This window comes from Ailuropoda melanoleuca, chromosome 7 (genome assembly GCF_002007445.2).
Source record: "Ailuropoda melanoleuca isolate Jingjing chromosome 7, ASM200744v2, whole genome shotgun sequence".
NCBI classification, from domain to species: Eukaryota; Metazoa; Chordata; class Mammalia; order Carnivora; family Ursidae; genus Ailuropoda; species Ailuropoda melanoleuca.
Window position 1 is genome coordinate 88,709,008 of NC_048224.1, and position 26,733 is coordinate 88,735,740.

The following is a 26,733-nucleotide window of genomic DNA, read 5'->3' on the forward strand; positions in this document are numbered from 1 at the left end:
ATAGGTCAGAAGTCCTCTGTCTACTTAGCAGATAAAATGCATTTATATTGCTATGGATCAGAATCGTGTACATTACTCTCAGTTTTCTACAGCTTCATTCTACCCCTACAGAGTTCCAAAATTCTCAGTAGAAACCAACCAAAGGTGGAACTTTTACAGAATTCAGTAACCCCCTTCTGAAGGTCAGATAGACAGTGCCCAGCACACCAAGGGTGAAGGACATCCAGCGATCTCTTTCGCCATTTGAAAATTTGGCTTTTTTTTTCCCCCCTGTCAGTTAAAGTGCACTGATGATACTGCTAGTTCAGAGGGAGAGAAATCAGGTAGATCATTCAAACCCACTCAAAAGGCCTAAATAAAGCTAAGGCCAAAATTTCAGAAATTTACAGCTAGAAGGGATTTTAGAGATCACCTAAGACGTTCATTTTACAGAAAATAAGAGACTGCCTTCTCAGCAGTTGAAAGAAGATCTTAAACCACCTTGATCGGGGCTTAAGCTCTGTTGAGTGTGCCTCAGAAAACTCTTTCCTTCTTTGGTGCAAAGAATCTCCTTTCTCCTCCCTCATTCACACCCTGAACCACTCAGAGAGGTGTCTTTTTAAATTCAGGAATCATAAGAGTTAAAAGATACAGAAAAAAAATATCCATGTTAATACTGCTTTCAATCATTTGTACATGTTCTAAATTTTTTTAGATGTTACATTTTTTAATTGAAATGTAATTAACATACATGGTTACATTAGTTTCAGGTGTACAGTATAATAATTCAGCAATTCTCTACATTGCTCAGTTCTCATCAGGATAATTTTTTTTTTAAAATGGAAGGATAGAACATTTAAAATGGGACTTAAAGTAATATGTTATTTCAAATAACTGGTATGGAAAAATAGCTTTATAGATGGGAAATAGCCTACTTCTTTGACTAAAAGTGTTGATAACCTCTGAACCTCACAGAACTAGAGGATGATGGGGACCCCATTCCCCACTCTGGGTCATCACTCTTTGGAGTATCTCTGCTCAGTTGGCAATCTAATATTCTTCTGTACCCTAAACAGAACCTCCAACTTCCCCACGCTGTTATGCTCCGAAAGAACAAAGTACCCTCCCAAAAATAAAACATGCCATATTTATGTCTGCTTTCTTTTTAATTTCAAAGAATATACTTGTACAGTTCATCTTTTCCTAGGGCTTTTTATTCATAGCTCATTCAGACCAGGGGTACAGTCTATATGATCAGACTCCTGCACATTTAACATTGATCGAACAGAGGATAGTGTTGCTCTGTGTCATTAGATATATGCTATCTAATTGGTAGATTAAAGATACTTATTAGTTAAAATTACATTGATGCCAGTAGGAATAAATGGCTTTTCAAAATTTATAGCTCATAAAAAGTCAGATTCTGATTACTGTAATTATTTCTTTCAAAACGTAAAGTATATGAATTTTTCACATTAATGAGAGAAAAACAGAAAGGAAGCAGGAAGAAAAATGAATCTTATTTGTCATCTTGTCTTTGTCTTCAAGTCTTAGGCTAAATTGCTATTATCGCCTTTCGTTAAATTCAGCACATCTCTGTCAACAGTTTCAAGATGTGGATGGAATGAACAAAGCTGCATTGTCACCCCCAAATTCAATTTAGAAATTTTATAAAGAGAAATATTTATGTAAAGGCAGAATTCTGAAGGAGCTAATACCTGTCATTTTGTTTCTTGGGCATTTTGAATGTTTTATTCTGAACACTTCCCATTTTGTCTGCACCCTCCACCCCGCCCTCCATAGTAATTGTTACAAAGAACAAAGAACTTGAGCCTCCTAGCTCCAAGCTCATCTTTGAATACAGCATAGTTGTACCCCAAAACTTAGTGAGGCACGCAAAGAATGTAATCATTCCTAATGAAGAAGACATTCTGCCCCATTAGGGATAGATAAGCCATTTATCGCCCCGGAAGAGAGAATTTCGATACAAATTTAGTTAATAAATGCTAATCGATGTCTTTCAGCTGCGAAGGGGAACTCATCTAAGAAGGAAGGACAGGGAAATAATGGGTTTTTTGTCTGCGAAGAAATGAACCTGATTCAAAGATGACAAAGATTCAAAGTGGAATGCAAAATGTGCACTTCAATTGTTCCAGTGATAGAAATATCATATATCAGATTCAGAAGAGAGGAAAGCTTAGCATATTGGGAAACCAACACCACTATTTCCTCTTCTCCATCACATGAGGGATAATAAGGAATGCTGATCATTAGACATCAGACTGACAATCATGTATAAATTGCTCTTGACTACTCAACAGGGGCAAAGAGATGAAATTTTACAACACAAGATGGAAAGATCTCCATCAGGACACAGAGTGAGGTTGCTGGGGCAACCGTCTCTTGTTGTTTTTACTTCTGTAGGTGAAATCCTGTTTACCTGGAAGGTCCCTGGACAAACAACCTAGTTACCTTCTGGGGAGTCCAGCCTCAAGGGTGGTCACTTGGGTCTCATACCCACAATCAACAGAGGCTCTCTGGCTTTCAGAGCTGCCTTCTCCTGAGTGTGTCCTTTGCCCACATAGGAAGAGCAACAAAACACATTGCCTGGCATATAGAACTTAATGAAAAGATTGTTTAATGATTACATTTTGGTGCCAAAATTATGAATTCATATTTTCATTTTAGTTTTGCCTAACTCTATTTTTTTTTCTTTTGCCTCAACTTGAGGATATCCTGTGTGTTTAGGCTCTTTCTGATGCAGAGAACAGAAATAGGCTCAGGGTACCTTAGTTAATGAGATGCACAGGGAAGGATAAAAAACTGGATGCTGTCTCAAAAGCATACAACTAGGTCACAGAGAATTGGGACCCATTTATTACATATAGCATATGACATCAGCTCTGATAATTTGACAATGGCTTGAAGGCAAGAACAGAAATTGTATTTCTGGGCCAAGTTTATGTTTTAGTTCCTGCATCTACTTTTCCCTTCAACTGCTTTTTTTTTCTACTTTGGTTAACAAATTCTTCCCTCTCCTTTTTCTGCTCAGCGTGCTCTCTGCTTACTCAGGTCACTGCTTGCTCACTGCCTTTGTGCTCTAGCTCTCCACGCCCAGATCACTCTGTACCCCACTTGCCATAAGCTTTCCTTCAAACTCCCTCAAAGAGAACCTGGCCAGGGCCACTAGTCCTGTGCATATGGCGGGCCCTTATTGGGCAGAGCCCTTGTGCTCGGCACCCTGATGGCCCTGGCCAGCTCACAGATGGCAGGCCCCTATCTCTGGTCCAGTCTGCTGTGGCCAGAGTGACAGGCACACACAATAAAAACGTGATGACCTACATGAAAGGAAACCTGCTGAAGACAGGATGGAGTGGGTCCTGTGTATGGACATCTTGGAAGAGGCCAGTGAGATCTGCAGCTATAGAAAGTCATAGTCTCAAAATCCATGACTTCAAAATTTTGAAGAAGGCAGGAAGCCAAACCAATTTGCTGTGATATTTTTGAATCTGACTCTTTACCTGAATATGAACTAGACACTGAAGGAGGAAAGAACCTGAGGACTGTTGACTCCCTGCAATAAGGAAGTGGAGAAAAAGGCAGAGTTTTTATTATTTTTCTCATATGCTGCAGGATAAAATCAGTATTCAAGTATTTGACTCAACCAGCAATTAATCTGACTGCAAACAATCTGCAGTATCCCTTTAAAGAAGACATGCTGTAGCCACAGAGTAGGGACCATAACTCTTGGAAATGCACCACTAAGGCCAAGGCATGAATTCATGTCAGATACATGCTTCTGAGCATTCATTTGTACCTACATTCACATCTACTGATGTTTTCAGACAGTTTCAATAAAAATGAATATATTAATAAAAATTGGCTGACCAAAATGCTACATACATGTTATGGGATATTTATTAATCAGAGTAATCAAATCTCATCTTATATGGCATATTGAATTGTGCAGCTTTTTATGATTTCAAAATTTTCCCCCAAACTCATTCTTTGCTTCTAAACAATGAAAATGTATATCTCCTCTTAAAAAATAAAGGTCACATCTTATAGAATCCACACTCAACCCATCGTATTCATTGATCCATAGGTTACCTGTGGCACTACACAGGCCTTCAGCATTGAAATTGAAACAAAATACTGACCTGGTTTCTAAAAATTTGTAGTATTAGTTGCTCTGCTGAAAAAACAACAACAAAAACAACAACAAAAAACCCATTTCTACCTAACAAGAGATATTGTTCCCTCATGGGAAGTAAAATATCATGTCTGAGGCACTGATTTCCTTATGTTAAAAAATGGAGAAAATTCTTCATTCCTGTTGACAGCATTCAGAATTGTATTATTTCATCAAAGTAGAGCGGTTTCTGAAAGAACACAATATACTGACTTTTCAAAAGGAAATCGTCTCACTATGGATGTGTAGGCTCTTGTGTCACTGCTATTAGAAGTAATTATATTGAATACCAGAGCTCTAAGAAATTGTTTTTAAAATATCACTATGTCCCCCAAACCTTATTATCACTTTCCCCAGGAATTTAGAACCAACTTATATTGTTAAATTTGTAACCAAAAGTAATGTTCTTTACAAATTTATTTTCCTACTAGGAAGATGAAAGTTGGACAAATGCTGTTTAAGTCATGAGCATTATTAAATCATTAAAGATGATTTAGCATTATTGAGTGCCTCTGCACTGTCAGGCTTGTAGGCAATGAATGTTACTTGGAAATCAGACCTGTAGTTGCCAGTGTAGTGGGCTGAATGGTGGCCCCTAGAAAAGTTGTGTCCACCTTCTAACCTCCTGAACCTGTAAAAGTGACCTTATTTGGAAAGAGTGTTTGCAGATTTAATTAAGGACCAGAGATGAGCAGATCATCCTAGATTATCCAAGTGGGCTCTAAATCCAATGACAGGTGTCCTTATAAGAGGCACACACAGGAGAGACACAGAGAAGAGGAAAAAGCCATGGGAATATGGAGGCAGCCATTGGACGGGTGCAGCCACAAGGCAGGAAATCCCGACGGTCCCCGGAAGGTAGAAGAGGCAAGGAGGGAGTCACCCCTAGAGTCTCTGGGGGAGCATGGCCCTGCTACTACACCAACTTCAGACATCTAGCCTCCAGAACTGTGAAAAAATGCATTTCTGTTGTTTTAAGCCACACAATTGAAAAAGCAGGACATTCAGAGCTTGTAAGCAAAATGCTTAGCAGAACATGACAGCATGACGGCTGCTTCAAAAGGAAACTCTCCAAGGCCTTAGTTGCATTCTCTTCTCCAACTATCCCCCTTCAACTTCTTTGTTTGGCTACCTGCTACCTTCCCTTCAGAATTCCACTCAAATGTCACTTCCTCTGAAAAACCTTCCACAGGCAAGCCTGGCTTAGACATCTTGCCATGTGCTTCTGTAACAAATTCTAACTGCTTATCACATTGTATTGTATTTACATTGTAATGTATTCATCTAGCCATACCACTAGACTATATATTCCTGCTGGCCTACAATATCAACTTGGTATTTCTAGCATCTAGCACTGTCCCTGGGACAGAGTAACCATTCAACAAATGCTCCTTGAATTACAGGATGAATGAATTAGAAAGTCTACTATGCTGAAAGTTTTTGATTTATTGTTCATGGTAGTGCGGATTCAGAAAGAAGAATTATGACTGAAGTATAAATAATGATATCCCAACACAAGTGGGGACACCCTACAGATGGGATATACTGACCTACCTTTAAATAGGCTCCATGAGGTAGCATGTACCCGTCATTGGAAATGCCCAAACAGGGACCTGACATCAGAAATAGTGTTGATGTGATTCTCTGCATTGTTTGGTTGATGGAATCAAGTATGCTGTAGGGACAGTTTCTGCTCTAAGGTTTTGTCACTTTTCAGATCCCAGAATTCCTATAAAAGAACTAGTGCTAATTAGTTTTGGTGATCCAATTCCATTGAATTTATTGAAGTTTCTCCCACTACCAACTATTGACAGCATGTTTGCTACTACTAGAATTACTTAGATGAATAAGACCCAGTCCATCCTCTCAAGAAGCTTATAATAACAAGCATGAAGGTAAAACTATTGCTCCTGTAACAGACATAAAATGCTATGGGTATTCACAGGAGGAAAAGATCAAATCAAATAGAAGATCATCAAAGAAAACAGTCTGAAGCAGGTGGCTTTGAGAAGGACTTGAACAATAGCTAGGATTTTTAAAGACTTTGGGAGTAAGCTCTTTTTAATGGTGGTTTCGTGTTTCCTAATTCTTTATTAAGATCCAGCTTGTAGTTTATAAACTTTTTATTTAGAGAAAGTTAGTCCTACATACTCTTCATATTTAATCATTTTAATATAATAACATTTGGCTTATGAATAGGCAGTCATTCATTGGCTAAGAAGTGGGACATGGGGCAAGAACATCCAGCCAGAAAGAAATCTTTCCATATGGTCCACGTAGTCTGTCACTAACTCTTGAAATTCCAGAATTAAAGAATCATTCCTTTGACTTCTGTCAGTATAATATGTCCCCCACTTCCCATTGCAAATAGTTACACTTTTTATTTGTGCTGTCTCTGATTTTTTTCTTCATCAGTCTTACCAGAAATTGTCTATTGTTTTCATCTTTCCAGAGAAATGGTTTTACTTTTTTGTCTTCTCTGTTTTTATCAATTTCTGTACTTATTTTTTTAATATTTTATTTATTTATTTGACAGAGAGAGGGAGAACAACTAGGGGAACAACAGAGGGAGAGGGAGAAGCAGACTCCCTGCTGTGGGGGGGCCTGATGCGGGGCTCGATCCCAGGACACAGGGATCATGATCCAAGCTGAAGGCAGACACTTAACTGACTGAGCCACCCAGGCGCCCCTGCACTTATTTTTAAAATACGTCTTATTCTCTTTTCTTTGTTTTACTCTTTTTTGAAGAGAACGTCTAGATATGAGCACTTTGCCCATTTACTTTCTGTTTTCTCTTTTATAATATAAGCATTGTCTGTGGGAGAGTGTCCAGAAAGAAGAGGTTGGAGGATGTGTAAGATGTTGTCTGTCTATGCCACAGTGTTCTTCAAGGGCTAGCCCAGCTGTTTGCAGAGAGGTTAGTCTGCCAGAATGCACTAGTGTGACTTTTCTGATCCTTTATTTGCATCTGCAGGGTTTAGTCTCATACACGTATTTTCTTTAGGAAATATCCACATTTAATTAGCTGTCCAGAGGGAATTGTGTAGTCCTAATTACTGCCTCATATTCTGATAGCAAGTTTTGGTGACCCAAAAGGCATGACATTAAAATGTTTTCTCCAGAAAGCATACATTTTTTATCAAAAGTAAAACTTTCCAAATGACATAAACATATTATTAAGTGCTGGTATTGCTTTACTTATTTTTGTTTTGTTTTCTCTTCAAGCTTTTATTTAAATTTCTGTTAGTTAACATACAGTGTAATATTAGTTTCAGGAGTAGAATTTAGTGAATCATCACTTAAATACAACACCCAGCACTCATCACAACAAGTGCCCTCCTTAATGCCCAACACCCATTGAACCCCCCATGCCCATCTCCCCTCCAGCAAGCCTCAGTCTGCTTTCTATAGTTAAGAATCTTGTGATCTGGTTTGCCTCTCTTTTTCTTCTCCTTTTGTTCATCTGTTTTGTTTCTTAAATTCCACACATGAGTGAAAGCAAATGGCATTTGTCTTTCTCTGATTTATTTTGCTTAGCATAATACTCTATAGCTCCATCTGTGTTGTTGCGAATGACAAAATTTCATTCTTTTTGATGGCTGAGTTATATTCCATTATCTATATCTCACCTTCTTCATCCATTCATCAGAAGTAGTGGTATTGCTTTAAATAAAAATTAAGGAGTGGTAGAAAGAAACATAAATGACTACACATACTCTTTCTAAAATCCATTCTAGTTTACTGTTATACAGTACTGCTTAATCTAGATTTTGTGTTTTTATAGAATTGAGGAAATGGAGATGAATTATAACAAATATAGTGGCTCGTGTCATTCATCTGTCTATAGATTAATGCTTTCATTCAGCAAAGAACAAGTTACCGATCTCGGTTCTAAGGAGATAGCAAAAATTCATAAGAACCAATCTGTTTTGGGGTATTTATAGCCCTGTATAGTAATTAAAACATCTGAAATAAATATAACAGATAAAAAGTGACAAATGTCAAATGGGGATATGGGTAAGGGCTCTGTGAATTCACTGCTGAGAGTTGCCCTGTCATTTTGGTTCTTATTATAATTTTTATCCAGTGTCTAAGGTCTTTGGGGTCCTGGGAACATAATACTTGGTTCAGCTCTCTTGAATCTCTTCTCTTTTTCTAACACTGAGGGGAAAAAAGCCTCCTTTTTATTTCAGAAACAACAGCACAAAGTTGGAACAGCTTAAGCTATCACTTACGGTGGCTTTTGAAATGAATAAGCCATGAATACTTCTCTGGAACCATCATAACCATTAGGAACTATAAACAAACAAAAAACCAAATCAATGGTTAACGTCACAGTGAAATAATGTCTTGTTTCTTCTTTGTAGAGGAGACTGCACAAAACACTTCATTCTCTTTAATCTGCTCTAACCCCATCATATACCATTGTTTATGATACTAACAGTAATGGCAATGCAATATAGCATGCTCAGTGACTCATCAGCTCGGCCTTCCAGAGGCACTCAGCTTGCACATACACGATGAGTAATGGCTCATAGAGACATTTCTTAATATCTGTAATCAGTTTTAGTCTGATGCGGTTCTCAAAATGCATTCTTCTTTTCCAATAAATGATAAATTATAAGGCTATTGCCTGGCAATGAGAGAGTCATTTTTCCCCAGCCAAAGATTTATTTCCAGACCAAGTTGTTTTTGAATCCTTGAATGTCACTTTCAGCTGTTTCCAATTCTCTAAACAAGTATCTGCCAATCACCCCAACATGTGAGAGGCAACGCTTGAGTGTGTAGTTATTTAATGGGAAATGTTGCCATCAGAATTGAAGAGATGGTCTGTCAAAATCCGAGAGGGTGGCGGGTAGGAACTGGGGAGGAGTTGAAAGGGGAAAACAAGGGAGGGAGGAGGAAAAAAGCCACATCGACACAGTGAAGTAGAAATTTTCACAACTAATAAAACCTCATTAAATTGGGCTAAGTAATAAAAAATTATAGTTTTTCAAGTGAGGCTAAAGTCTTTGAAATATTCTTGGTAAAGGATTCCCGAAGTGCAGAAATACTGTAAACAAGATTGCAGAGATGCTAGTTAACCTACACTCACAATTCTTTACATCTTTTAGTAGTGTCTCTGTGCAGAAACAAAGAGATCGCCTGTTTTCTTGTACACAAGAGCAGCTTTCCCCAGTCTCACTCCACAACCCTTCGTTAACCACCGATGTTCGTCACTGCGCCATTTACCAGAATTGAGTTTTTAAATCTTGCATAATTCAGGCTTCTCTCTACCAAATTGTTTTAAATGAGTGGAGATATCAGTTAACTAGTTTAGGGCCAGTATGGTACTAAGTATTATTTTGTAGTTCTACGTGATTCCTTTGCTTGGCACCTTGCTGATGAAGGGTAATATTAGGTAGAATAAGGATGTCAGGATCTTCACAGGGACCGTGCGGGCATTCTTTGATTACAGGCAGTTACCTGGACTTCAGGGTCAGCACAAGTACCTGTTTTGCTTAAGGTTCCGTGAACCCAATGCTCTCACAGACATAGTGGGGGGACTGCTTTCTCCTGAAAATTTCCCCTCACTTGACTTCCAGTTTTATTGTCTTTGCATTTTTCTTCTTGTGTGATGACTATTTCATGGTCTCTTTCACTGGTTTCTCTTTCTCTCTCTCATTTCATCAGTTTCCACTGGCTCTCTTCTCCACTTGTACATTTTCTCTTGGTTGATAACATCATTTTCCACGTTACAATGAAGCCAAGTTAATTTCTTGATCTGCTGGTAATTCTCAAGTTTACACTTCTGATTTAACCTCGTTTCTGGACCTCAGACTGTATTTTCAACTGGACATCTCTATCTGATGTGTTTCGCAGGCACCTAAAAGTTGGTATGTTTAAATTGAACATCAACTCTCTCTGCTCCCAAACTTTATTCCTCCTTTGTTCCTTAACTTGGGTGACACTAGTCAGACTCATTGCTTATGCAAGGCACTCCTCCTATATCCTACCCTTTGACCACTAAATCAGGCCAATTTTATCTCCAAAATATTTCCCAATTTCCTTTCCACTCATCATTCTTCCTACCAGTGTCATAAATCGGACTACGGACTCCTTACAATGCATTTTGATCTCCCAACAAATCATTTCAGTCTTACGCTACCGCATACCTTGTGTTATAAGCACAGCAGAGAACTCACCGTTACTTAAATATATTATGTCCTTCCGAGAAGCTTGACTCTTTTTTTTTTTCATGATTTACCCTCTGTCTGGAATTCCCTTTTGATGTACCCCTTGTGAAAATCATCCCAAGATGGGATGTGAAGTCAGAGTTGGGTTGATGCTACCATTCCACTTATTAGGCATGTAACACTACACCAGCGGATTTATTCAGTGCTTCGGTTTCTTTATCTGTAAAACGGCAACAAACATACATACCTCATACAATTTTTTTTCACTTTAAAAAAATTAAGACTTTGCTTTAGGTTTACAACACAACTGAGGAGAAGGTACAGACTTTTCCCATATACCCCCAATCCTCACACATTCATAACCTCCCCCACTATCCATATTGCCCACCAGAACGGTACATTCATCATACTTGATGAACCTACACTGACATGTCATGATCACCCGAAGTCCATTGTTTACCTTACTGTTCACTCTTGGTGTTGTACCTTCTATGGGTTTGAACAAAGGTATAATGACATGTATCCATCATTATGGTCATTATGGTACTGTATAGATTATTCTCTCTACCCAATAAATCCTGTGTTCCACTCACTCATATCTCCCCTCCCCCCACCCTCAATCCCTGGCAACCACTGATCATTTAATTGTCTCCATAGTTTTGCCTTCTCCAGAGTGTCATATAGTTGATATCCTACAGTGTATAGCCTTCTCAGATTGGCTTCTTTCACTTAGAAATATGCATTTAAGCTTTCTCCGTATCTTTTCATGGCTTGATAGCTCATTTCTTTTTAGCACTGAGTACTATTCCATTGTCTGGGTGTGGCACGGTTTCTTTATCCATTTATCTACTAAAGGTGGGTAAAGTTTCCAAGCTTTGGCAGTTAGGAATAAAGCTGCTTGAACATCCCTGTGCATATTTGTGTGGACATGAATTTTCAGTTCCTTTGTATAAATATCAAGGGGCATGATTGTTGAATCATATGATAGGAGTATGTTTAGTTTTGTAAGAAAGCACCAGATTGTCTTCCAAAGTCACCATATCTTTTTGCATTCCCACCAGCTATAAATGAGAGTTTCTGTCGTGTCACATCCTCACCAGCATTTGGTGTTGTCAGTGTTCCAGATTTTGGTCATTTGAATAGGTGTGTAGTGGTATCTCATTATTGTTTTAATTTGCATTTCCCTTCGACTTTTCATGTGAAGCAGCTTTTCATATGCTTGTTGCTATATATCTTCTTTGGTGAGATGTCTGATAAGATCTTCAGCCCATTTTTTAATGGAGTTGTTAGTTTCTTATTATTGAGTTTTAAAGGAGTTCTTTGTGTATTTTAGATAATAATCCTTTATCAGATGTATCTTTTACAAATATTTTCTCCCAGTCTGTAGTTTGCTTCTTCATTCTCTTGATATTATCTTTTGGAGATTAAAAGTTTTTAACTTTAATGATGTTTGGCCTATCATTTTTTTCTTGCATGCACCGTGCCTTTGGTGTTATATTTAAAAAGTCATCACCATACCCAAGATCATCTAGAGTTTCTACTAATTTATCTCTTGAAAATTTTACCATTTTGCATTACACATTTAGGTCGTTGATTCATTTTGAGTTAATTTTTGTGATGGAGGTAAGTTCTGTGTCTAGATTCTTTTTTTTTTTTTCTTTTTTGCACCTGTGGATGTCTAGTAGTTTTGGCATGATTTGTTGAAAAGACTATTGCTATTCTATCATATTGCCTTTGCTCTTTTGTCAAAGATCAGTTGACTATATTTATGCAGGTCTATTTCTAGACTATCTATTCTGTTTCATTGATTTATTTGTGTATTCTTTGGCTGATCCCACCCTGTCTTGATTATTGGTTATATTAAGTCTTAAAGTCAGGTTGTGTCACTCTTCCAACTTTGTTCTTCTATTTCGTGTTGACTATTGTGACGTTTTGCCTCTCCATATAAACTTTTGAATAAATTTGCCAAGATCCAAACTGAGGGCTTCAGAGGGGAGGGGGGTGGGGGAATGGGATAGGCTGGTGATGGGTAGTAAGGAGGGCACATATTGCGTGGTGCACTGGGTGTTATACGCAACTAATGAATCGTGGAACTTTACATCAAAAACCAGGGATGTACGGTATGGTGACTAACATAATATAATAAAAAATATTATTATAAAAAAAAGATCCACAAAATCACTTGCTGGGATTTTGATTTGGATTGCATTGAATCTGTAGGTCAAGCTGGGAAAAACTGACAGCTTGACAATATTGAGTCATCCTATTCATGAACATGGAATATCTCCCCATTTATTTAGTTGTGTTTTGATTACATTTTTCAGAGTTTTGTATTTTTCCTCATATAGGTCTTGTACATATTTTGTTAGATTTATACTTAGGTATTGTATTTTGGGGGTGCTAATATAAATGATACTGTGGTTTTTTATTTCAAATTCCACTTACTCATTGCTGATAGATAGCAAAGTGATTGACTTTTGCATATTAACCTTGCATCCTGCAAACTTCCTGTAATTACTTATTAGTTCCAGGAGGGTTTTTTTGTCAATTATTTAGGGTTTTCTACATAAATGATCATGCTATCTGTGAACAGAGACAATTTCAGTTTTATTTCTTCTTTCTCTATCAATGTACCTTTTATTTCCTTTCTCCTCTGACCACATCAGCTAGAACTCCCAGTACAATGTTGAAGAGGAGTGGTGAGAGGGGACATCCTTGCCTTGTACCTGGTTCTATTCAGAAATCTTTGAGTTTCTCACCATTAAATATGATGTTAGTTGTAGGTTTTTTGTAGGTATTCTTTATCAAGTTGAAGAAGTTACCCTCTATTTCAAGTTTACTAAGACTTTATATCATGAATGGGCATTGGATTTTGTCAAATGCCTATTCTGTATCTATTGACTATGATTATGCAATTTTTCTTTCTTAGCTTGTTGATGTGATGGATGACATTAATTGATTTTGACATTCTGAATGTTAAACCGGCCTTGCATATGTGGCGTAAATTCTGCTTTGTCAAAATTCTTCTTTACATTGTTGGATTCAATTTGCTAATATTTTGTTGATTTTTGTATTTATGTTCTGAGAGATATTGGTATGTAATTATCTTTTCTTATAATGCCTTTGGTTTTGTTATTAGGGTAATGCTGGCCTCATAGGATGAGTTAAGAAGCATTCCCTCTGCTTCTATCCTCTGAAAAAGATTGTGGAGGATTGATATAATTTCTTTCTTAAATATTTGGCAGAATTCACCATCCAACCCATTTGGGCCTGATGCTGTTTTGGAAGGTTATTATTTATTAATCCAATTTCTTTCATAGTTATAAGCCTATTCAGATTGTCTTTTTCTGCTTGTGTGAGTTTTGGCAGATTGTCTTTTAAGGAATTGGTCCATTTCATCTGTTATCAAACTTGTGGGCATAGAGCTATTTACAGTATTTCTTTATTTTCCTTTTAATATCCATAGAATCTATAGTGATGTCCCCTCTTTTATTTCTGGTATTAGTAATTTGCATTTTCTTTATTTTCTTCTTAGCCCATCTAGAGGCTTATTAATTTTATGGATCTTTTCTAAGAACCAGCTTTTGGCTTTGTTGACTTTCTCTATTGATTTGTTGTTTTCACTTTCATTGATATCTGCTCTAATATTTATTATTTCTTTCTGTCTGCTTACTTTGAATATAATTTGCTCTTCTTTTTCCAGTTTCCTGAGGTGGAAGCTTCAATGAGTGATTTTAGATCTTTCTTCTCTTCTTATATGTACATTCAATGCCATCAATTTCCCTCTAAGAACTGCTTTTGCTTCATCCCACAAATTTTGATATATTGTATTTTTATTTTCATTTAGTTAAAAATATATTTACGTTGAAAATTTTTCTTTGACCTATGTGTTAATTAGAAGTGTGTTGTTTAATTTCCACATATTTTGGGATCTTCAAGTTATCTTTCTGTTATTGATTTCTTACTTAATTCCATTGTTGTCTGAGAGCAAACCTTGTATGATTTTTTATTCCGTAATCTTGTTAAGGTGTGTTGTATGGCCCAGAATGTGGTCTGTCTTGGTGAATCTTTTATGTGAGCTTGGAAGAATGTGTATTCTCCCATTGTGGATGAAGCAGTCTATAGATGTCAATTATATCCTCTTGATTGATGGTGTTATTGAGTTCAACTATGTCCTTTTTAATTTTCTCCTTCCTGGATCTATTTCTGATAGAGCAATGTTGAAGTCTGCTGTTATAATAGCAGATTTATCTATTTCTCTTTGCAATTCTTTTTTTTTCCTTACATACTTTGATGCTTTGTTGCTGGGTATGTACTCATTAAGGATTGTTATGTGTTCTTGAAGAATAGACCCTTTCCTTTATCATTGCGTATGCTCTTCTTTATTCCTGATAATGTTCCTTGAAGTCTGGCTCTGTCTAAAAATTAATATAATATAATATAATATAATATAATATAATATAATATAATATATTCTTTCTTTTCCTTCTCCCTTTTGCTCCTGTTTCTTCTTTTTCTTCCAGCTGTATAAATTATGAAATAATTTTGTTTTGGTGTAAACTAAAATGAAAAATTATCATCTACAAGAAACTTCGCCCCTTAATCTTATTACCTCTGTGATTCAAGTCTCTGGTTTTCTCCTTAGAGCCAACAGCATTCACAGTTATAATTACCTTTAGGAGAGAAATGATAAACAAACAGACCAACAGTTGTATTCATAGAAAACGGTTCTCTCTATCCTCCCCACCGCTCCACAGGAGATTTCTGAGTAGCCATAGAGAGTTGTCACTTTGTCAGAGTGAACCACAAAAGACCAGAAATGTGAGGATATGAATATATTGCGGGCATTAAAATATCACTGAAAATGTAACAAAATAGAAAGTTTGGTATTTATCAAAACTGTCAGGGAGAGTTACTAGTATGTGTTTAGATGGAGTGCTGGTTGTAATAATAGAAGCCAGAGTAGGGGTTAGGGCATGGGCCCCCAAAGCACATACTTGAGTAACAGTCGATGGTTACTACATCATCTTCTAAGATTTTTAGGGAGATAAATTCTAAGACTTTGTTTTTTTCTGAATGAAGAAATGAATTTGAATGAAGTAGTATGAGTTTGTGACCAGATCTGAATTGCTTCAGACTAGCGGTTCTCAAACTTAAGCACATATCAGAATCCTCTAGAAGACTTTTTAAAACGTATTGCTGGACCTCACTCTCAAATTCCTGACACAGCAGGTCTGGAGTGAGGTCCAAGAATCTGCATTTCTAACAAGTTCTCAGGTCAGTAACCATACTTTAAAACCATTGCCCTCAACCAGAGAGAAGATGCTAATCATTGTTGCCAGTATTTCTTACTCTTCTTCTTTTTCTCCCTCCTATAAATAAATACAAAAAGAAAAAAAGGAAGAAAGATCAGTTTGAACCATGCCACATTATTAGCATGCTTGGTGTCCCTTATGCTTAATTTGCTCAGGGTACTGCATGCCTTGATCTAGCTGTAAGTACAAACTAATAAATAATAAAGCTACTTCTTCCCTTTCTTCTTCTCTCCTATATTTTCCCTGTAGTGTTGCTCATAACATGGCTACCTTCACACTAAAAGAGACTTAGACACAAATATAAGAAAACATTTGACAAAAATATTACTTTTATAGTATAGCATGTAGTGAGATATAAAAACACATTTTATGTGTTTCAAAGATTGAATTTCATCAGTTTATAGAACATGCTTCATTATACTGGTTAGTGATGCCTATAGAAAATCAGATTCCCAAATGCTATGTCAGCTTGCATATTTCTGACAAAGAGGTCCAAAAATATTCCATTGCATGTTCTAATAAAAATTGTTCAGTTTGGAGTGAAGTTGTAAGGATGATTGGCCAGTCTACTCTTTTATTTATATTCCTTTCAAAATCAATCTCAGCCATTTCAACAATGATTTGATTCAAGTATTTCATTTTCAATAAATATTGAATTGCCTGACAGCCACAACTGTATTTTATTTAATTTTTAATCTGCAGATCCCAGCAAATGCCTGGCACACAGTAGGTTTTCAATTCATTTTTGACACGTGAAAGAAATTTGCATAATACTTTTGCAGTTGAATAATAATCATCCTGCAGGAATTCTTCCCATGTGACCCGCTGCTTGACAGCCAGCTATTCAACTAATTTGACAGACCTCAAATCTTCTGTTAAATGCAGAATCTGGGACAGAGCCACCCATCCAGGGCGTATTAACAAAAGACTGGATGATTTTATGATTCCAGTGAGTGGTCAGTTGGATTGAGTTCTGTTCTCACATAAGAAGAGATTTCACAATTCTTATAATTATCTGTTTTATTGCTTGTATTCACAGCTTTTTTGTTTTCATACGACATGAATCTGGTCCATTTAGAATAGGCATTTCCCTCAGAAAAGATGCAAAAAATATAAATCTGGATGATAGAAAAAAATGTTTTAGGATTTTAAGTGTATTTAAGAGCCAGACACAATCTATGTACTTGATACATCTTCTGTATTAAATGTTATCCAATTGTTTCCTTTGATATTAAAAATGTGATTCTCATGTCTGAGTTTTGGTGTCTGAGTGCTGATGGCTTTCAAGCTCCACCACATCCCCTGCTTTCTCCTCATTCTGTGTAAGCTGATAAGGAAGCCTAGGTGCTGCCTCCATTGGCACTGGTGGAATATTAAGCCATGCAAGCCTGAGTTATGGGCATGGGAACTTTCACTTCAGCCCACTCTCTAACACTGTAAACCCTAAGCCAACCTCTGTTCCGTGCCCTCTTATGCAATTTTTGGGCCTGCTTGGAAGCCTGCCCTTCTGTCCCTAGAAAGCCTCATTATGTGAATAATAAATCTCTTCTTACCCCTGTGGTGCATGGGTGGCATCATCAGTCTTGACATCTTGAACAAAATTTTGGGTGGAAAGTTCATCTGCCTTTGTAAAAAAAAAAAAAAAAAAAGTATCTGGAATACATAAAGAACACTCACTATTCAATAATAAGAAAAAAACAACCAAATAAAAAATGGACAGAAGGTATAAACAATCAGTTTATAAAATAAGATAGATTGCACAAAATCACATGAAAAGATGCTCAACATTATTAGCCAACAGGAAAATGCAAACAAAACTATAGTATGATATCACTACACGCGTATTAAATGACTAACAAAATTTACATTATAATACCAAGTGCTGGCGAGGAGGCAGAGCATCTGCAAGTCTTCTACACCGTTGGTGGGAGTGCAAGATACTACAGTCACTCTGGAAGACAGTTTCTGTGAAGTGAGACATTCACTTATCATAGAACTCAGCAATTCCAGTCCTAGGTTAAAAAAAAATGAAAACATGTATATGCAGAAAAATCTGTACATGTTTGTTTATATTGGTTTTACTCATAATCTCCAAACCAAATGTCCATAATTAGTCAATGGACATACATATGATGGTCAGAGCAACGTAACTTTGGTAGATACATAGAATAAAATACTCAACAGTAAAACGGATGAACTGGTGATACATGCAACAACGTGGATGAATTTTAAATGTATTATGATAAGTGAAAACACCAGACGTGAATGGCTACCTAATGTAGAGTTCCAATTTTATGACATTCTGAAAATGTGAAACTATAAGGGGAAGAAATAGGTCAGTGGTTGCCAGGGCCTGGGGGGGGGNGGGGGGGGGAAGGGTGTTGACTCCAAAGAGATAAGAGGGAATTTTGGAAAGTGATGGAAATGCTCTGTATCTTCAATATGGTTATGGTTACACGGCATTCACATATGTTGAAATACATAAAATTGTACACAATAAAGAGTAATGTTTACCATATACAAATTATACCTCATAAACTCAGCTTTAAATAAATGGTTATTCTCTGATTGACTTATTTTGTTTAGCATAATACCCTCTAGTTCCATCCACGTCATTGCAAATGGTAAGATTTCTTTTTGATGGTTGAGTAATATTCCATTGTGTGTGTGTGTGTGTGTGTGTGTGTGTGTGTGTATATCTATATCACCACATCTTTATCCATTCATCTGTCGGTGGGCATCTAGGTTCTTTCCATAGTTTGGCTATTGTGGACATTGCTGCTATAAACATTGGGGGTGCACGTACCCCTTCGAATCACTATGTTTGTATCTTTTGGGTAAATGCCTAGTAGTGCAATTACTGGGTTGTAGGGTAGCTCTATATTTAACTTCCTGAGGAACCTCCATACTGTTTTTCAGAGTGGCTGTACCAGCTTGCATTCCCACCAGCAGTGTAAGAGGGTTCTCCTTTCTCCACATCCTTGCCAACATCTCAATTTCCTGACTTGTGAATTTTGGCCATTCTGACTGGTGNAGTGGCTGTACCAGCTTGCATTCCCACCAGCAGTGTAAGAGGATTCCCCTTTCTCCACATCCTTGCCAACATCTCAATTTCCTGACTTGTGAATTTTGGCCATTCTGACTGGTGTGAGGTGGTATCTCATTGTGGTTTTGATTTGTATTTCCCTGATTCTGAGTGATGTGGAGCATTTTCTCATGTATCTGTTGACCATTTGTATGCCTTCTTTGGAGAAATGCCTAGAGAAAGACAGTTATCATATGATTTCACTCATTTGTGGAAATTAAGAAACAAAACAGGGGAAGGTACGGAAAAATAAAATAAGATGAAATCAGAGAGGGAGACCATAAGAGACTCTTAACTATAGGAAACAAACTGAGGGTTGCTGGAGGGGAAGGAGGTGGAGGGATGTGGTAACTGGGTGATGGGCATTAAGGAAGGCAATTGATGTAACAAGCACTTGGTGTTATATGCAACTGATGAATTGCTAAACTGTACCTCTGAAACTAATAATACACTATATGTTAGTTAATTGAATTTAAATAAAAATAAATAAATAAAAATTAAAAAATAAATGATGATTCTTATTAGTCAATATCTTCAACACCGTATTAGCCAACTTGTATGAAATGCACAGTACCATTATTTCCAAATGCACTGGGATGTTTCTCTTCCTCAAAACTGAGAAATACAGGACCAAATAAAACTCATAGGAATTTGTGCAGGGAGGACACTAAAGAGCAAAAATATTTTTCTTTCCTTGTTTGCCACCTCTTACTCAACCTTTTTCCTTTTGCTGTTTCAGACTAGTCGGAGTAAAGATTAAATCCTATCTTTTTAGTGCTCACTGGAGATTAAGTAAATTCAGAGGTCGGCATGAAAACATTCTAAATGGTTTGAGTTCAGTTAACATTTTACCTAATAGTATTTTTGCTCATATATCTTATCAATTAAGGGGTAATTTTAGATAAGTGAATATCATTAAGAAAGAGAAGTATTAAGTGTGGATATTTAAGCACTTATATTGGCCAGAGCAAGAATAATGTGATTAAATAATCTGGACAGATTCCTTCTTGATATAATTCTATGAGGAGCAAAGGGGGAGAGCATCAGCTCCCTGGGGGATTGAATGGAATAGATAATCTGTGGTCAAACAAGCAAAGAGAAGCACTTTACTAAAGATGGGCTTTCTGTCTTCATTAGAAAAATTGAAGATGCTCTAAAGAACTCCATTAAGGATAATGGTGTCTCTTAGAAGAACTGTGTGCTTCATAGCTTAGGTACTTGATTAAATGGCTAATTCATCCATTGCTTATCTAATTGATCTTGTTTTCTCCTTCTTCACCCTGCCCTTGAGATACTCGGAAGTAAATGACATGTAACCACTAGCAACTTCTTTCCCCTTTACTCATCAAGGAATGTTGAACTGTGTCTACTTCTATCACAGGTTCTCTAGATACCTGAAAATGATGAGCTGCATTCTGAAAGTGACTGTACTTATTTTGGAAGGACCGCTCCAAGCTGCCCTATGGATGGGAATCCTTTCTTAAAATGTAATTGGCAATTATGGAGGAAAGAAGAATTCCTCTATAAAATTTGCTTTCCTTCTTTTTAAATAAAAGGCCCTTTACTATGATGGACAAAAAGTGACTTGTTCCACTTCCATGTCCCCCACAAAGACTGATAGGGAAGCTTTATCTTGAGAAAGGGTGAGGGGGTATCCATGGTCAAGCCTGGCAGCTGATTGGTAATTTCAAAGGGGTCTTTAAAATAAGTTAGTATCTATTTCTTCCTTCATAAAACNTCTATAAAATTTGCTTTCCTTCTTTTTAAATAAAAGGCCCTTTACTATGATGGACAAAAAGTGACTTGTTCCCCTTCCATGTCCCCCACAAAGACTGATAGGGAAGTNTCTGAAATAAAAATGTGATGTGGGAGTGGTTTTCAACCACTCTTCTGTTGCTATGCATATGCTTGATGACATTTATATATGTGACATAGCATTCATTCATTTTGGACATATCCATCAGCACTTACTATGTTACCATATATAAAACTTATTTATGTCTTTATATCTTTAAGTATATATAGTACTTATTTATCTTATTCATTATCTATCCACACTACTGGAATGTAAACTTCCTTAGGGGAGGAATTATTGTCTATTTGTTCACTGTTTCTAAAAGAGTGCCTGGTACATAGTAAGTGCTGATGGATATGTCCAAAATGAATGAATGCTATGTCACATATATAAATGTCATCAAGCATATGCATAGCAACAGAAGAGTGGTTGAAAACCACTCCCACATCACATTTTTATTTCAGACTTTTAGCCTCTAGAACTGTGAGGTAATAGATTTCGGTTGTTTTACACCACCCCATTGGTGGTACTTCCTTACCGAAGCCCTAGGAAACAAAGACGCTCATGAAGATAAAGCCAATAGAAATTACTAGTGGATCACTGAAGTGTCATCAAAGAAAGAAAAGAACACACCAAAATTTTAGGTTGGAGCAACAGAAAGGGACAATATTTGTAGTTCAGTTTTTGGATGATTTTATTATAACATCCCTATAACCTAATCCAGCCATGCAATATTTAAACTATTTACTAAATCCTAACAGAGAGTAAGTAGAAAGTAAGTTGTACTGTTGCATGGGCCCCAGATAGAAATGAGAATTATACATTTAACAAAGAGCAGACTTTAATGGATTATTTAAGTAGGTATTTAAATAATTATTATAAAATAACTTGTGTACAAAGTTACACACCAAATCATTCTGCTTTTATTTAGTGTATGGATCCCTTTCTCCCTTTGCTCCCAATGAAAGCCATGTGGAGTATGGGACACATGGGGTCCTGTGGATGAATATTAAGTAAGCTACCCATAGTATTATGGCCTAAAACAAGACAAATTTCATTTACAAAGCAGCATCATTGATCATATTTTAATGCAGCACAGTGTTTCCTTCCATTGAGACACTTCAAAGGATATATGCAATAAGACTACCATGAAATATACTTATAGACATCTGGTTAAAAATGATGGAGAATTTTCTACTCTCCCTTGCCTTAAAATCCATCAAAAAGAAAAAGAATAAATAGTCAAACTACCATTTCTTTCAAACAAAAATTGGTAGCAACACAAACCACAAGCCATAATGAATATTGGACAAATAAAATGAAATCTGCACCAAAATTAGAAAGGATGCCAAGAGTTGACACAAACTTTTCAGACCCTAGCCATGAGAGAGATTTTTTAAAGGTAAGTGTAACATAGTATCAAAATGGGAAACTTCGCAACTCAGTTTTAAGAGATCTCAAAACTGCCAAGTCCCCTGATATTCCCAAAGCAAGGTACTAAATAATAGAGAATTTGCAAAGGATATGACTAAAAATTGAATTGCCTCTAGTCACTGCAGAACCACCTCAGAAGGGTATGTGGTCTAAAATCAGAGGAAGAACGCCTCTGAAAGAAGATGATGAACATCAATGGCATTTTCTGTCCTAAACCTGCACCTGTACTTCCTTACCCTCACTCTGCCGTGGTGGAGAAGAGGGCCTGCTTCTCTCATCTTAAATCCAAAAAGCAGTCCTTCAGAAAGGTGATCATCGAGACAACTTGTCTTGTGTCCCCAGGTGGTGGAGCACAAGCACACCCGTTAGACTAGTCTGATAAAATCTGAAGGTGGGCAGTTGTGCAGCACGGGCAGCTGGCTGCTCTGGGAATAGCCTGAGGATTGTCAAGGTAAAGAACATATGAATTTGGAACAAATTATTTGCTTAAAAGGCACTTAGGGCAGGGGTGCCTGGGTGGCGCAGTCGTTAAGCGTCTGCCTTCGGCTCAGGGCGTGATCCCAGCGTTCTGGGATCGAGCCCCACATCAGGCTCCTCTGCTAGGAGCCTGCTTCTTCCTCTCCCACTCCCCCTGCTTGTGTTCCCTCTCTCGCTGGCTGTCTCTCTATGTCAAATTAATAAATAAAATCTTTTAAAAAAAGGCACTTAGGGCACTGTGCTTTTTTCTTAAAAGACAGCTCAAGGAGAAGTTGTAAGAACTCAAGGAAGGGATGATAAAACAATAAAAAATGAATAGTTGGCAGAACTCAGGAAAGAAATAGATGAGAAAAATAAAAAACTGCTGTAGGCCTGAAAGCCATTTAAGAAATAACTAGTAGAATAAAAATGACTGAAAACATGTTTTGTAAAACAAATCACATAAAACAATATCAAAACTAAGGAAAATGATTAGAAGTAAGGTTATAGATATTAAAAACAAAGCAGTTCAATCATTGTTTAACTGAGGTCTAAAATTAGTAACAGAACAAATGATGCATAGATTCCATATATTATTGCAAGTCATTCTTAAGATGAAGAAAGTCTTAAACCTTTGAAAAGTTAGTGAATTTCAAGGATAAAGAAAGGATCGCATGGAAATCCCTGTGGAAACTCAGATTATTTAAAATTTTTAAAAATTGCATTGCTTAAAGCTCCATCATTATATCTAATGCCAAAAGTTGTATATGAAACTTTGTTATTAATCTTTGAAGTGAGACCAAGAATTTTATACCCAGCTGCATTGTCATTTGAGTCAAGTATAAAAGTATCAACAGACAGTCTCAATCATGAGAGAAACCATACACCATAAACCTCACTGGGAAAAAAATTGACAGTATTTACTCAATCAAGAATAAATCAAAATTTAAAAGAAAAATCCAAAATGAAGAGGCTGTAAGAAAATACCTTGCAGTCAATATAGAATTCATTTATCAAATTTTATAGAACTGAAGGAATTATGAGGAAAGATGAGAATGTGAATGTAAAAATTGGGAGGTTGAGAGAAAGGAAGTTAAAAAAAGTATAAGAGGATTAATTTTGTCATATTTATATTAGGAATTCAAGTTATAAGGCCTAAAAATGAAATGTAACTAAATACATACTTTTATCATGACTTTGATATATTGTTTCCACTGTCTTTTTTTACACTTGGAGAAATATTTTAGAAACTAGTAGCTCTTCTGATGAGGAAATATTTTCTTGTACTATATAGTATGATCTTATTTTAGAAAATTGCACCTAATTACGCTGCTATATGTGTAAATGTGTACAGAAATAACACAGATAATGTTCACCAGACGTAGATAGTGATCATTTCTGGGTGGTGGAATTTGGAATTTTTAATCTTCTTCCCACTATTTTTCTATATTGCTTGACTGGCCATAATGAACATGTATTTTTTTGAAAGCAGTTTTTAAAAGTTCAGCCAATTATCCTTTATTCAAAACCCTTGAGACCAGATGTATTTCAAAATTAGAATTTTTCAGATTTCAGAAAGGCAATAGGATGCTTATGGAACAGGCTTAGCAGATCTGAGCCAGTGCCCCAAAGCCAAATGTGTTAATATTATTACCCCAAAATTATGACTACTCATACAATGGGGAAAGTTATGACCATAATTAGCCTTTTTAATATGAGTTCAAGTCAGATGTTATCAAATGATTTTTCTGTAAACCAACACAGTTTTTCCATTTTCAGAGCTCTTTTAATTGTAGCTTTTTGGATAAGGAAATATGGACCATTATATTTCATTTGAATGTCTACTTAATGTAAGCAACTTAATGTCTTAAAATCATCCTAATGTGTTTGTGTGTGTAATGTAGAGGTCATGCAGAGTTCCTGCAGTTCTCCATCTTCAACATGTTCTCCAAGCTATGCAGCAATCCTGCCCATCTTTCCTTGCCGCACCCTTATCCCTCATTGTCCTCAGTTTCATCAGCACAGGAGTGAAGATGATAGAGTTGGAAAAAACACTAAACTGAGAACTGATTTCATTTTAGCTCTTCCACTGAATAACTGTGTGACTTTAGACAAGTCGGTGTTCTCAAAATAACTCTTTCCGCACAACACCAAATGTGCAGCACATCTTAAACCTAATTATATGAACCCAGAGGTCAATCTTTTTTTAATTTCAATTCAATTAATTAACATAGTGTATTATTAGTTTCAGAGGTAGAGGTCAATGATTCATCAGTTTTATATAACACGCAGTGCTCTCCTTAATGCCCATCGTCCAGTTACCCCATCCACCCACCCGACTCCCCTCCAGCAACCCTCAGTTTATTTCCTGTGGTTAAGAGCCTCTCATGGTTTGTCTCTCTCTCTCTGATTACGTCTTGTTTTATTTTTCCCTCCCTTCCTCTATGCTCCTTTGGGAAAGAAGGGAGGAATTTATTAAGCAAGAATAGCAATGAGTGGAATGGAAGATGGTGACCAGCAGCCAGCTTCAGGAGCTGTTTGTCTAGGAACCTCAGATCCATTTTTAGCATTAACATACAGGCTTTGTTAGCATAAAACATAATCTCTCTTCTTTGTAACATATCTATCAGATCTTCTTTGTTCAATTGCTTTGATGTAAGGATACCACAGGCTTCTTAACAATACACTCCCATTTCTCCACATTAGGTAACTGGACACAAGTGTCAAACTAAGTCAGGATTTAACCTGATGTTTTATGGGGTTCAGTTGGATTCTAAACCAAATCTTCCAGATCTATAAACATACATATCACCTACAGAAGAAAAATAAGTACCACAGAAATCTTCAGGCTTCAATTTCTATGAATCATTCAAATAAGTCTAGAAGTAATGAAAACATGATTCTCCCTGCTAAAATTCCTATATAATAGGTATTAAAGCATATTCATCAGACTTTGGTTTGGGTAAAATAGCTCCATTCTAAACAGCTTTTGGCTATGAAAGCAATGAAGCTGTGATAAAAAGATCTCTTAAAGTCATAAAAGACAATTGGATTGCTGAAGTTTTATCGGCAGAAGCTCCAGGAAGACTCTATGGAGGAAATGTTCAATGTAACAAGATTTTGGCCTAATAATAAGTTGCAATAAGAAGTCAGGCACTTTTCTGACTGACATGGAAAAACCTTTAAAACCACACAGCCCTTTGGTGGTTACTTTTACAAAGAGAAATTCTGCCATGGGTTTCTGGTAAGATTGCATCCAACAACTGGGCCTGCCTGTGGAAGGGATGCAGAATTCAACGTGGCACCATAGTTCTCATGCATTAAAGGAAAATGAAATGGGAAGAAGCCAGTGGCTTGTTTTCTCTGATTGGAGTCCAAATTACTGAGAGGGCTTGTGTCCTTACAGTTTCTGGAGTGCCATGAGTACTGGATTAGTATCAAGAGGGTCTGTGTTTCTGGGCTTGTGCTCAAACCAGTAGACCTCCTATTTGTCAGGCCACAAAACACAATTTCTATGATGTTGGAGGCTCTGGAAGCACTGATCTCAGGGGTTGGACCCAGCCATGCCAACAGACCATTGCGTTGAGTTAACTGTCCCCATCTTTTCAGAATCTTCGTTGGGACCAACTCAAGCTCACGTACCTAGAAATAAGCACATGTACATCCATACACACATGCACACACAGGCATAGCACACAGATGGCATTTTCCTTTTTGAGCAAACCAAATTCATGTTTCTACAAATACGGTGCCACATCAGCACTTCTTTCAGCCTGCAGAGTAGTTATTCAGATGCCAGTAACATGAAAGCTATCTCCGTTTTTTACTCAACTACTTGAAGAATTAGCCTCCTTTTCTGTAAAATTAGATTCTTGTCTCTAAATATCTATCATTAATGTTGTGATGTTTAGATGAGGGTCTTTATCAGAGCACTTTTTACCTTAACTTACCAGCTTTCCCATGTCCCATAGGAGATAAGTCCCCAAAGGCTAAAAGATATTTTGCAAAAACAAAATAAATAAATCAAATTGCCAGCTCAGATTGAGTTGGGAAATTTTTAGGGTAAACCAAATGTCTTTACTGTAGGACTTTCCAGAACCCATAAATCTCTAACATGTAGTGGGAGTTTCCAAGAGAGATATATACTATGCAGTTCTTCCCAACCTACCTTACCTGGGAGTTACTTTTCAATAATCATCTCAAAGGATATTTTCCAGGACACACTAACCCTTAAAATGAAAGTCATGTTACAGTGGGTGTAAATGAGCTGAGCTGTCTAGGTGGACCCTTAATAAAATTAA